At 47.7% G+C, this 14,311-nt stretch overlaps 1 long non-coding RNA gene across 1 annotated transcript; it reads right to left on the reverse strand.

The window, feature by feature from the left end:
• Positions 1-1,184: 1,184 nt before the first annotated feature.
• On the reverse strand, positions 1,185-10,355 carry LOC310684862. Its single transcript, XR_014514897.1, has 4 exons — positions 10,036-10,355; positions 7,465-7,608; positions 5,275-5,406; positions 1,185-4,390 (listed from the first exon to the last, which is right to left on the reverse strand). It is a non-coding gene; the product is annotated as an uncharacterized lncRNA (long non-coding RNA).
• Between the last annotated feature and the right edge of the window lie 3,956 nt (positions 10,356-14,311).

Genomic DNA, 14,311 nt, shown 5'->3' on the forward strand with positions numbered 1-14,311 from the left:
AGTCCTAAAAATTTGGGTCATTCTTAATGGGCTGAGTTCCCCCTTCATAAGAGTTTTCTTTAAGGTTCATACAGATAATGGTGCTCTAAGTTCCAAATCCATTTCCAGTCAACAGAAATATTGATACGTCTGTCTTTCTGCCATTGCTCTTGATAAGTACCTGGAATTGAATTTAATTCTGACAGCATTCTGTACAGCTTTCCCTATACACCCTTTAATATTGAGAACGAAAGAAACATCTCAAAAGGTATGCATTCTCTCAAAGGGTCATGTTCCCTTATTAACACATTAGCCATATGTTCTATCTGGAAAAACTGAAACCCTGGTCATTGATCTCAACCCAAATAGAGAGTTTTCCCATATGGGTTAGACCCCTGAAGATAGTGTTTGGGGATTGGGGTTGGGAGAGAGATTATGTCCCAAAAATGCACAAAAACACAGTTTCCAAACTGGGATATCCCCGGTTTTTCCAGGATGGTTGATGGGTTTGCTGTTGCAAGTCATTCTTCTCAGACTTGCCTTTGGCTTACAGAATTCCCCCGGGGAACTTTGGGTTACGATCTTTGCAGGGTTATTTTAAAATGAAAGTTGAGAGGCTCTTAACGTTGGCCCAGGCCAACCTCCCATATGTCTGTAACGCCGGGGGAGACAACGTGAAACAGACACCATGCTGGATATTGTCCAGCCCATAAGTGCACGACAGTGGGAGCTGATAAGAAATGTCAGATCACAAAGTGCTCGGCTGCACTTAAAACGTTTTAAAGCAATATGTTTAGCATCATCCAGACGGAAAGCATCTACTGGTGCTGATCCAAACATTCTCCAGCAATAATTTTGGGCTTGGATGCGGGGGAAGGCCTGGTGGCAACACCAGACAGGATTGATAGGCCTTGATGTCTGACATGGTTGGGCCCACCCATCTTGGAAGGCCCACCAAGACTGATGCCAGCCTTCCTTTTTTATTCCCCCTCTTTCCCTCTCTCTCTTTTTAACATCTAGCATGTGATAGAAAAGCACCAAGTAGCATTGTAGCATTTTGGAAAAGAAGCCTGAAAACTCATTTCATTGCTTATTACATTTTATTAAATTTCCAAAAAAATCACATATACGTACACCCCAAAACCTAAGTTTTTCTTTGCCCCTCTCCCTCCCCCACTTCCCACCCCATTTTCCATGGTGTTTTAATTTCTCCCCCTTGTGGCACTCTGCCTTCTCTCATTTATATAATAACTACCATACAATAATCTCTCGTTCCTTCTGTTGCTCATAGTTCAAATCCTGCTCGTGAATTCACCATGCCATAAAATCTTCTGGAAAAGGCTTCCATTCTTCCACAAAACAATCCTCATTCAGCCTGAAAAATCATTTCGATGTGCTCTTCTTCCAGAAAGAAACTTCCCATAGCTTAATAGGAATAATCTTGCTTTTAAAGGACATGACGTCACCTTTGGCAATAAGGCCGAAAGTGAAACAGGCAAATCACCAAATCGGGTCCTCCCTTAAAGAGGGCATGTATTACAGTGAGACCTGGACAACCAACACCCTGTGTTGTGGGTGGGTACCATTGGTTAGCCACAACACCCGATTGGTAGGTCCCTTGAAGCTGGGTACAATCTGGCCAATGGGACACAGTCTAAATGCTTCAAGGGACCTATTTATGCCCATGCACATGACCCAGAGCTTCCTCTTTTGGTGTGTGCATTCAGAACACCTGCCCACCTCTCCCTACTTTTAGGGCTTGTTGCGCTTGACCTTGCTATGCCGTCGTGTGTCGTCTGTCATTGGGATAGGGGCACAGCAGGAATTTCCTCCATCCGTGTGTTAGTGGCCAGAGACAAAAAGGATTTAGGACAGTGGTTTTCAACCAGTGTACCGTGGCACCCTGGGGTGCCTTGAATGATGGTCAAGGGTGCCGTGGGCAACGCTGGCCTCTGTCCCTCTTTCTTCCCTCCCTGCTCTGATGCCTTCTTGCGTCTCTGCCTCCCAAGGGCTTGCACAGCTGTTTGTTGCAGCAGCCATGGCTACAAGCTCCCTAGGTGGATGGTGCCTCTGGGGCTGGCCAGGGGGTGCTGGTTGCCAGGAGCTGAGGCGACCATGGAGTAAGCAAGCAAGTAGGCGAGGGAGCCCAGCCAGCCAGTCCATCAGCCCTTGCTGCTCGGAATGGATAATAAAACAAAGAACAGGATGGTGCTACAATGGCTACTGCAATCAGCACAAGATGAGAATGCACAGACAATCCCAGGTCCTTGTGGGGCAGTGTGAGGAGGCACCTCTGGTTGGGATGGGGAGGTGCTCAGTGACCAGGGACGACAGCAGCAGCTGCCCAGAGGACTCCCAAGGAGAGGGGAGAAGAGAGGAGGCTGAGGGAAGACTCCACAAGGGAGGGAGTTCGAAAAGGGGTGAGAGGCTGCCAGCTCTGCAGGCAAGGGGTGACATAACTGGGCTTCTGAGCCCCACAGGGGTGTCAGGGAAAGAATGTAGTTGGTCAAGGGAGCCGTGGACTCGAAAAGGTTTAAAACCTCTAGTGTAGGATTTCCGTTTTTGAATAATGTACAGGCAGCGACCATTTTAGGTGTATCCAATTGATGTGTGATCGCCAACGCATGGGTCCTTTGGTTGAGGCGTAATAGGGTGGGGTGGGGCAGAGTGCTTATGCATGCTCTGCCGACATGTATGGGGGCTAGGAATGGACCTCCTCTCCCTGTGAAATGGTCATTGCCTGTAGTCTGGGGAGAAATCCTTTTCAGGCTCTTAACTGTGACAAGGATGAAGAAAGTTGTCAAAGAGCCCTATGTGGGCTGCAACAAGGAGACAAAGAGCACGGCTGATGTGTTCTTAGATCCAATCCTGCCATACCCATGGGAGGAGCAAGAGACCCTCTTGAAATGTGAATGCTCTGAGCTCTTTCCATCCAGACTCAGTTTGTGTATGTGTGTAAATAAACCATATATCATAAAGACACCACAGTCTCTTCTGTGCCTCATTTCCAAAGGAAACACAGAACTTGGACCCCTGATATCTTGCACTGCTCAGAAATTAGGGTGGGGTGCAACATTATGTAAGTGAATTGCAGGTTCATGTTTTAACTTAGCATTATATTCAAAGCTAGCCTTTTACTCATACCGTCCTGTGTCTGAACACTTGTAGTTACTTGGAGAAAAGGTGCTTTTCACACACCTATTGCAATTATCTTTACCTTTTATTTACCTTTACTACTGAAAGGATTCCTAGCCCACCTTTTCTTACCACCAACATCCAAGTAGGTTGCAATATATCAACGATACACCATGCCAAAAATGACAAAGCAGCAGAGCAGTAAAGCAACGTCAATTTTCAAACGAATGCAAAGCACAAAGAGAAAATTGAAATAAGGCTCGGAGAGAACCACTTGCAGACATCCAAACATGGAATAAACTCTGCTTGAGACTGAGAGCTGTACAGACACAGCCCAATAATGGCATCTGCCAGTAAAGACACCAACCCAGACCTTCCTCCGTCAACACTGAACTTGTTGGAGGGCAGTAGATGTAAAAATGTGCTTCTAGACCAGAGCTTTCCAAACTTTTCATGTTGGTGACACACTTTATAGACATGCATCATTTCTCAAAGCAGTAATTCAATTTTACTCGCAAACTGGGGGTTAAACTAACTCCTTTCCAGCCCCAGGAGGAGTGTGGGGAGCGTTCGGGCAACACACTGCAGCCAACACACAAGTGTGTTGTTGCAACACACTGTTTGGAAATCTCTGTTTTAGACTGTGGGCTATGGGAGCTCTACAGCAGGGATGGGAATCCCTTCAGCACAGCCCACTGGGGGCCACATGCCTTTAGTAGGCAGAGCCAGAGGCAACTGAACTAGCAAATGTAAAGTTCTCCTTTGCATAGGAGACTAGTTTGTGCACACACACTCAGCCATCCATCTCTGTCTTCCAAACAGGCAAGTTGGAAGAATCATTGGAGCACAAAGACACATTCCAGGCAGCCCAAAGTGCTCAAGGTGGGTGAAAGGGGCAGGGAGGTGTCCCAGGAAGACTCTCAAGGTCCAGACAGACAAGACTGGAGAGTTGCGTTTGGCCCTTGTTCTACAGCATCTGCAGGTGGCCCCAATAATAGCTGCAAGCAAGCAGCAAAGAGGAATAGCTCAAAGTGGATTCTCCAATCTCAGCATCAACTGGGGACTCAGGCAAGGAGCTTCACCAGCAGCAGGGCGTTAAGGACTGGGAAAAGGAGTCCGAGCGATCCTGGGGTGGCACTGGCCGCCCCATCTGTGCATTTAGTTGAGCTGTCTGGTTGGATCATGCCCAAAGGCAATGGGTCGCCCATTTCCATTGCTTTGCAGGCAAGCTCATTTGCACAGCCCTTGAGGATGGTGGTGGTTATGGTTTGTCCTTCTGCAGAGAGAATTGAAGGAGATGACAGTCAATGTCAGGAGAGTGGCAGTGAGTTCCTTCTCCTCCTCTTCAGTTTGTGTAGTGGGCACTCAGTGGCTGGCTAACCCGGGCAGGAGCCAAATTCTACAAGTGGGATGCTGGGGAAGGGGAAGGGAAGTTAGGGCACTTGGGGAACTTCAATTGCCCTGCCCTTGCATGAAGCAGAGAAGGGTAGTGCTCTCTCTCTCTCTCTCTCTCTCTCTCTCTCTCTCTCTCTCTCTCTCTGTGTGTACACAGTTAGATGAGGGAGTGGAGGGGAAAACACAAGGGAGAGGGAGGAATCACTAAAAATTGCAAAATGCATTTCAAATCACTATATCAGCTTAATGCATCAAACATGGCTGGATCAGTGCTTTAGGCAAAGCCTGAAGGAAGCAATGACTTTTAAGCCACCTGTCATGGATGCTTTAGATGAGATTCCTGCATTGCAAGGGGTTAGACTAGATGAGCTTTGGGGTCCCTTCCAACTCTACAGTTCTATATTTCTGTGATTCTAAGCAGACCCCAGAACGTGCCTGCCTGATGTAAACTGGGAGCACATTTCAAAGGGTGGGTGCCACCACACCAAAGGCTCTGGTCTGAAACCAGACTGCAATTGGTCTAGGGCAGTGGTTCCCAACCTTTTTATTTTTTTTGCCCCCTGTGCTGTGTGTGCCCCACGTTGGGAACCACAGGTCTAGATGATTTACTGTCTTCAAAGAATGTCTATGATTGTCATCCCACCACCGCCCTGATTACCTTCTCTAGAGAAGACCCTAGGTGTGAGTCAGGCCATTCTGCCACAAGATTCACACAAACCACATCCCTCCAACACCCCCTCATACGAATATATGATTTATAGTTACTTTCATTTGTGGTTCCAGATATCTCAATACATTTGGTCTCATCTCCAGCACATTTAATGGGTTTGCACTCAGTTCCATCAGGTAGGCAAACTGAGCATTCCTTTCCATTCAATGTGGTGTTTCTCCTTGGCTCTGAAAGAAAGGTGAGACGATCAGGCTTGGGATGCAAGAAGAACAGCGCGGCCAAAGGGATTGGGAAGAAGACTGCAAATATCAGCCCCTTCCTTCATCAGGCCACTTTTTAAGTGCCTCCCATTCTGCCAAGTGCCTCATATGGCATGTTTGGTAGGACAGCAGAGTATTTGTTGCCATCTTTGGCTTCATACATGGGGAACCATCTTACCAGAAATGTCAACCCCTTTCTAGGTGGCTCCTATTCTCACAGATGTTGGCGAAATATATAGAGGGTTCACCAAAGAAATCCTAAATGACACAGGCTTTAAGTGAAAAATTAGGACTATAGTAATACAAACGTATATAGAGCTAGCCTCCTAAAAATCAGAAAGAGGTTGCACTTTGATGCTGCCGGACATCGTCTTTTCCACACACCAGAGGCAAATTTAGGCAAGCGTAACCACTTCAGTTGCAGCGGATGCATAACGATAATTATGATGTACTTTAGAATGGAAGGAAAGAATTGGGAGGGCACCAATTTTGGTAGCACACAGGGCACCACTGAAATTTGGGACCGCAAGGTCTGCCATTGTACACACCCAACTTATCGTTCTTGGCATCTGTCTGTCTCGAGAGGCAATGGAGTACCCTTCCAGGATGAAGTCAAATCACTGTATTAGCACCCCCAAAGTGACCTCTCCAGGGCATCAACCTAGGCAGTGTGCATAGAGGTCCTGGGCTTCCCAGATGACTGGGCCCACCCCCCTTTTGAGCTCGCTGATGTGGTCCAAAGCAGAGCAGAGCAATACATTTGGCACCAGCTTGACTGCAGGATACTTTGACTCCAATACTTTGGCCACCTCATGAGAAGAGAAGACTCCCTGGAAAAGACCCTGATGTTGGGAAAGATTGAGGGCACAAGGAGAAGGGGATGACAGAGGATGAGATGGTTGGACAGTGTTCTCGAAGGTACCAGCATGAGTTTGACCAAACTGCAGGAGGCAGTGGAAGACAGGAGGGCCTGGTGTGCTCTGGTCCATGGGGTCACGAAGAGTTGGACACGACTAAACAACTAAACAACAACAACAACAATGACTGCAGGAGTTGCTGGAAGGAGGTGTGCAAGGTACCATCCAACCATCTCAGGGACTCCACTCTGGATTTGTGTAGGATTTACCCCTTAGCCTCTTCTTCCCTGAAGGTATCCCACAAGGCAGCGGAGGTTTAGGTTCAGAGTTTTCCTTCTCCTAGAGGGGCTGCCTTCTCAGGTTGAGCAGCCGCATCTGCCCCCACTTCCTCTACGAACATGCAGAATCCACCTTCTTGACCATTGGACCCACAATTGCTCTCATCTACTCAATCCACTGGACCCTGTCTTGCAAGTTCCTAATTCAGCAATGGTTTGAGACCCATCAGCTACCCTCATCTGATTTAGCCAACCAGTCGAAGCTGATTCCTGGGGTGTGGCCAGTGTAAGACTGAGTGCAGGGTGGGAACCAAAGGTGGAGAAACTATTGCAGAAGGAGCATTTCACGCTTCCCAGTGCATTTCCCAATCACTCTGTAAGAGTGCCAAATTACCGTATTTACTCAAGTCTAACGTACCATCAAATCCAATATGTACCTCAATCTTCAGAACCTTGAAGCCAAAAAAAAGTATTTGCTGGCAAATGTAAATGTGCCATCAAATCTAATGCGCACCTTAATTTTCGCAACATAATTTGGCCAAAAAAGGTGAGCATTATATTTGAGTAAATACAGTATATTTAAGAAACGGCTCCCAACTAAAGCATGAAGTTGGCAACAAGTATATGGGAAATTCCAGACTACTGCTATTTTGGGGTGGGATTCAATCTGAGGTTGCACAGCTAAAGCTGATTTAATTGAGAAATGCACTGGGAAGTGCATTACCGGACAAATTTGCCCATCAGGCAAATCAGAATGAAAGCGCAATAAATAGCCAATGTATTCTAATTCTCCTGCAAATGGACAAGATCAGGATGACTGCTCAGTAAGTAGGTTGCAACAAGCGAGCGATGAAAAGGATGAGGAAAGGACGAGACAAGCAGTGACCTACTAAGGGGTCTTGTTGTATTGCATGCATCTCCCCCACAGCAACGAGACTCAGTTACTGATGCTCCCGATGAGCCCATGTTGATGATGAGGGGGCCTTTGTTGCACAGTTCAAATGAGAAGCAACTCTTTGTAAAAGCAGTTTGCCCTGGAGGGATTGAAAGAAAGTTATTTTAAACAGAAGAGATAGCTTTAGCTTCAATGTGGGTAGCAGGGGTGTCATCTAGGCTGAGGCCCCTCCAGAATTTAGAAGGAGAAGGCCAGGACCATCAATATTTTCTACCCTGGTGGGCTCCACCTGACCTTACCGAGGCCGCAACAGGCCCCATTGGGCCTCCCTGCACTCATGGCAGGCCCTGGTGGGCTTTCCCATGGCTACAAAGGGCCTCTTCAGGCCTCCCCATGGCTGTGGTGGCCCCATTGGGCCTCCTTCCAGTGTTTGATGTCACACATGCATTCACGGCCCAGCATGAGTGATGGACAGCTGCTGACCAGACACCTCAGCATCTTTTGTCATCATAGCATATGATTTCAAGGCTGACCGCTGGCGTATCTTGCACCATTTTCATGATTCCATATTTATTAAATCCCTAGCCCACCTTTCTCCTGAAAGGAATCCAGGTTGGCAAACAAACAAACAAAAACCCAAAACAAAACAAAACAGCAAAGCGGTACACTTAACAAATAAAATGACTGGAACCCATTCAAGAATCGTCATTAATGATTTCTCAGCTAATGATTTCAATGGAGTAACATATTTCAGCCATTAAACAAATGCCTATGTCAGGGGTCGGCAAGGTTTACCTTGCCTGGGCCAGTTCACTCCAGCAGAGATCACTCCATGGGCCAGATTGCACATGCGCGTGTCAGTGCACATGGCCACACTCGTGGGGACTCGCTGAGCAGGCAGCTCGGTTCGGGGGCGGCTCATGAGCTGGTTAAATGGCTCCCGTGGGCCGTTTGTGGCCCATGGGCCTTAGGTTGCCTACCCCTGGCCTAGGTGGACATTAACTTCCTCTGGGATGTTAATAATGTGAGAATCAGATGCCACCTCTGCAGGGAGGGAAATCCACCACCACTAAGAGGGGCTGGTTGTGGGTCAGTGCCAACTGGGCTGTAGCTCCCAAAGCCACTAACAGGGTTGCTGTAGATGATAGTGAGATCTCAAGCCATTTAGAGCTGGGTACTGAATGTGTACTAGATACAAAGCGGGCACTTTGCCCCACTCTCATCCTCATCCTTTTACCATTTTTCTCAATCCACTTCAAGTCAAGGAAACGGCCTTTGTTTCCTTTCTTACTGGTCCACGTGAACTCATTTGAGGACAGAATGTAGGGTAACTTTTTAGATTTGGAAACTCCAGAGAATTTAACCCCAGCAGGCAGTGGCATAGTGTGGGGGCAGGGCTGTAGCCCCAGATGTAGTGCTTTTTTCTGGGAGTACGCAGGGGTACGCATACGCCTAAGCATTTTGTGAATCTTTGTACTTTTTTTCCATTTACTGTATTTATTTTCCCCGATTTTGGTAATTTCCTTGAGTCAAAATGAGAGTACAGTGGTGTCCCGCAAGACGAATGCCTCGCAAGACGGAAAACCCGCTAGACGAAAGGGTTTTCCGTTTTGGAGGTGCTTCGCAAAACGAATTTGCTATGGGCTTGCTTTGCAAGACGAAAATGTCTTGCGAGTTCTGCGGGGTTTTTTCCCCCTCCCCCCCTTTTTCCCCAGCCCCTAAGCCGCTTAACAGCTGTTCTCTAAGCCGCTTAACAGCTGATGCTAAGCCGCTTAACAGCTGATCTAAGCCGCTTATCAGCTGATCCACTAAGCCGCTAATAGCCTTTTAGCAGCTAATCCCTTAATAGCCGGTAATCCCTTAATAGCCGCTAATCGCGCTAATAGCGCTAATCCGCTAATGGGCTTGCTTCACAAGACGAAAAAAACCGCAAGACGAAGAGACTCACGGAACGGATTCTTTTCGTCTTGCGAGGCACCACTGTATCCCTAAAGAAAAAAAGCACTGCCCAGGTGCAAATTTATGAGGGGGCACAACCAGATGTGCCCACAACAGGCTCCGTCATTGAGGCCAGAGCTGCAGGGAGGCAAGTTGCGCCCGGGCAAAGCCTTTGAGGCCGAGGCCAAGGTGATGCCTCCTTTTCCTCATGGCCAGCGAAGGGACACCTGCACGTGAACCACCCCTGGGCCAGCCTTCTACTGGCAAGAGGAAGGCAGGAATGCACTGAAGGAACCACTTGCATTGCCGAAACATAGGAGGTCAAGGCAACAGTGGAGCTCCTGGTTCCATGTTTCTCTGCCTTATCTCTGCTCCCAGGTTGGGGCTAGTTTGCGAGGAAAGATTCCCTTGATTAGATGCTGCCCAGCGAAGGGGCTGACCACTAGGGGAGGATGCATCACTTGACCTGCCCCGGGCGCTAGCAACCCATGGTACACCCTTGACAGCAGGGGCCTCAGTTGAGCCAAACTCCTCCTCTGCACACCATCAATGAACCAACCACACTCAGACAAGAGGAAATTAGGGATTTCTTGAATTCTTCTGGTAGCCTTCGGTCATTTCCATTTACCCCTGAGAGTCAGGTTAACGCTTGTCACGGAAACACTGCATGTGTCTTGATACCGGGAGCATGGCTTTTTATGTCCAGTGCAATAATTTCCAAAGATGGAACATTCCTCACATTCCAGAGCTACTCCTAAAAGCACATAAAACAAGAAATGTCAAGATCGTTAATTCTCTTTTTTCCCCTCCTCCTTTTTCCATTCCCAAGGTTACAAACTCAGCTTGCCACTGAATTTCACTAAATGAGGTGTAAAACTCTGGGCAAGTCCCTTTAGGAAAAGCCATTAGTCACATTGGGCCTGTGGGAATGAGGTTTGTGAGCATCAAGCAGGGGGTGGGGAATCTGGTACCATCTCATAATAACTCCATATCCTCCAACATTTCTCTGATGAAAATAGGGACGTCCTAGGGACGCGGGTGGTGCTGTGGGTTAAACCACAGAGCCTAGGACTTGCCGATCAGAAGGTCGGCGGTTCGAATCCCCACGACGGGGTGAGCTCCCATTGCTCGGTCCCTGCTCCTGCCAACCTAGCAATTTGAAAGCAAGTCAAAGTGCAAGTAGATAAATAGGTACCACTCCGGTGGGAAGGTAAACGGCGTTTCCGTGTGCTGCTCTGGTTTGCCAGAAGCGGCTCAGTCATGCTGGTCACATGACCCGGAAGCTGTACGCCAGCTCCATCGGCTAGTAAAGCGAGATGAGCGCCTCAACCCCAGAGTCGGCCACGACTGGACCTAATGGTCAGGGGTCCCTTTACCTTTAAGGAAAAGTGGGACACTCCAGGATCAAATCAAAAACTGGGATGGATTCTGTAAACCTGGGACTGTCCCTGGAAAATAGGGAAAATTGGGGGGTCTGGGTGCAGTATCAGGGTTTTAGAGGAAAGTGAAGAGTTTTCTCAAAATGAGAAATGTGTAAGAATGGGAAGGGATAGATTCTTCCCTCCCTATTTGAAATCCAACATAAATCACCTGACCCTGCCACCTCCTGGACGACTGTAGCATCATCAGCCCACTGGGAAACCAGCTTGCCTCAGGGCTTGCATGAGAGCCATTCCAGAGGACCTCTTCACTATTGATTTGCGTTTCTACTGAAATGAGGCTGCATTTTAATGTTGTACTTAATCTTGTTTTTAAGTTGTATTTTAATCAATTGTTTTTACCTGGTGTTAGCCACCCTGAACCCGATCTTGGCTGGGGACGGAGGGGTATAAATAAAATTATTTATTTATTTAGTTTGTTGTTGTTGTTGTTATTATTATTATTATTATTATTATTATTAGTGACTACCAGGAAGGTTGGAGTCATCCTGGATGAAACATGAAGGAGAAAGGAGAAAACACAGGCTACCAAGTGGTCAAATGCTCACATCTGACAACACATGGAAGGTAGCTGCTCTCACAAAACCACTGCTGTCTTTGAAACATCTTATCTGGGAAGCAGGGCTCATGGAATCTGCAAAGTGGTGGGCAAGGTATGTTTCTCTGGTTGCCACCTAGCGGTCATAAGGCATAAGAGGTTCCTGAGAAAAGTTGGACCTGAGCCTGTTCAAGGCCTGAGTTCTTAGGAGTGGTTCCAAGATGGCTGAGAGACTGGAAGCTGTAGAACGGAAGCTAAGAAATGGGACCAGTAACTGTTTCATCAAGGCTGCATAAATTATACTGAGACCAGTTCCAATTTTGCAGGGGATTTTTTTTGCTTGTTTGTTTTTTGGCTTACCTGTTTAGGATCAGGCTTGGTTCTTTTTACTCAAGGAAATGAACAGGCATGTGACTTCCCTGGAAACATGCCTTTTTGTAACATTTGTTCATTTTCAGATACACTTGTTGAACAGGGAGCAGCAAACAGCAAACAAACCAGCTCAATACATTTTGACACCCGAGGCAAGCCACAACATTGTGTCCCCCCTCACCAGGGAGGAAATGGGAAATAAAGACATATACAGTGGTACCTCGGGTTAAGTACTTAATTCGTTCCGGAGGTCCGTTCTTAACCTGAAACTGTTCTTAACCTGAAGCACCACTTTAGTTAATGGGGCCTCCCGCTGCCGCCGTTGCACGATTTCTGTTCTCATCCTGAAGCAAAGTTCTTAACCTGAGGTACTATTTCTGGGTTAGCGGAGTCTGTAACATGAAGCATATGTAACCTGAAGTGTATGTAACCCGAGGTACCACTGTATTGGGAACAAGGGGGGAGGAGACCAGCAGTGCCTCCTATTCACCAAGTGGCCACAGTAGAGGCAGAGGCAAGGAAGGGAAGGCAAATCCAGCCATCAAAGAGCTGTCACAATTGTTGCAGCCACTGCGGAAGCGCCAGCAACAGGAGCAATACATTCCTTGGAGGCTGAACCTGCTGCCCCTATAGATTTTGCTGCCCAAGGCAGTTGCCTCACCTTGCCTCATGAGTGGACTGGCCCTGCCCCAGACCCCACAAAGGCTATAGCATCTGTCATAACCACACAGCCTAAAATGGTGTATCCTTGGAGTTGGACACCATTTCTTGTTTCCGCCAGATGAAAGACAACTCTTATCCCCCCCGTCTTGGAGCTTCACTGAAAATGCCACACTGGTCCTCTCCAACCCCACAAACATGCACATAAGCATAAAGCACACAATCAAAACCCACAATCTGCAAGATCTGGGTACAGTGGTACCTCAGGTTAAGTACTTAATTCGTTCCGGAGGTCCATTCTTAACCTGAAACTGTTCTTAACCTGAAGCACCACTTTAGCTAATGGGGCCTCCTGCTGCTGCCACTGCGCCGCTGGAGAACGATTTCTGTTCTCATCCTGAAGCAAAGTTCTTAACCTGGGGTACTATTTCTGGATTAGCGGAGTATGTAACCTGAAGCGTATGTAACCTGAAGCATATGTAACCCGAGGTACCACTGTATTTGCCACCTATGTCCTCATTTGGTCAAGTGAAGCAATGGGGAAACCCGGTCAAATTGGCTTATGCCGCTTTGTGTATAAATTGTTGTTGTTGTTACCCCACCCATCTGGCTGGGTTTCCCCACCCATTCTGGGTGGCTCCCAGCAGAATATTAAAAACACGGTAGAACATCAAACATGGAAAACTTCCCTAAACAGGACTGCCTTCAGGTGTCTTCTAAAAGTTGGATAGTTGACATCTGATGCGAGGGTGTTCCACAGGGTGGGCCCCACTACTGAGAAGGCCCTCTGCCTGGTTCCCTGTAACTTCACTTCTCACAGTGAGGGAACCACCAGAAGGCCCTGGGAGGTGGACCTCAGTGTCCGGTCTGAATGATGGGGGTGGAGCCGCTCCTTCAGGTATATGAATATATGAAAGTTTGTTTGGGCATGGACAAGTCATGAAGGCCTGTCACTGTTGCAGTGTCCGTCCCACAGCTCTGCACACCGTTCTAAGTCTGCACCTTTCTTTAATAAAGCACTAGAACCGATCACCCCAGCATTTTTTGACGTCCTTCTTTGGTATCCCTCCACCCAACCTCTCAAACAGGCCCTACTTTGGGCTGGTGGACCTCAACTCCCACCTCAACAGGACATCCTTATTTTAATCGGAGAAATGTTGGAGGGTATGCAGTAGGAGAACTGAGGTAGCCTTTCTTCCCCTTAGCGGCAGCTGAGGTCCCCCCTGTGGAAGACTCCCTGCTCTTCTTGACGGGGGTCTGGGTGAGCTTGGCTGGAAGTCAGAACACCTGAATAGACCCCTCACATCCTTCACATTTATTTCTCCTCAACATTGAAACTGGGGTGAAGTATCACAGCTGTGTGTGTGGACCTTCTACAAACCCACCAACCTACCCTAAATTTGTGTTTAGGAGAAGAGCTGGTAGAATAATCATTGAGACAGGAGGAGGGGCAGAGTCAAGCCTTTGACTGCTAGAATATGTTTTGAAGCTGTGGGAAGATGGAGGAGGGGATTCCTCAAAGTGCTCTCATGCAGTTGATGCTCTCTTCAGGAGATGATGAAATGGACTCCCCAGCCTGGGCTGATGGTTTGATTCTACTTTGTGGTTGAGGACAATGATGTGTCATAGGTTTGGCCTGGGTGATATAAGTGGGTCCCTTCCAGGCCTGTGATTCAGTATCTGCAAGGTTAGAATCTTCAACTTGCATAGTCAGGCTAATCTCGTTGCAAGATAATGGCCTTAGCTGATCAGCAAACTCCCATTGCTAGCACCTTAAAGCGTGGGCCATGTTCCCATAGGGAAAACTAAATGATGGTGCTCTTAGGAGGATGAGAGTGGGCCGTCTCCCCCCCCCACACACACACATTACTGGATGCCAAATAATCCTAGAAAGG

This window comes from Podarcis tiliguerta, assembly GCF_965153285.1.
Source record: "Podarcis tiliguerta genome assembly, chromosome: 8".
NCBI classification, from domain to species: Eukaryota; Metazoa; Chordata; class Lepidosauria; order Squamata; family Lacertidae; genus Podarcis; species Podarcis tiliguerta.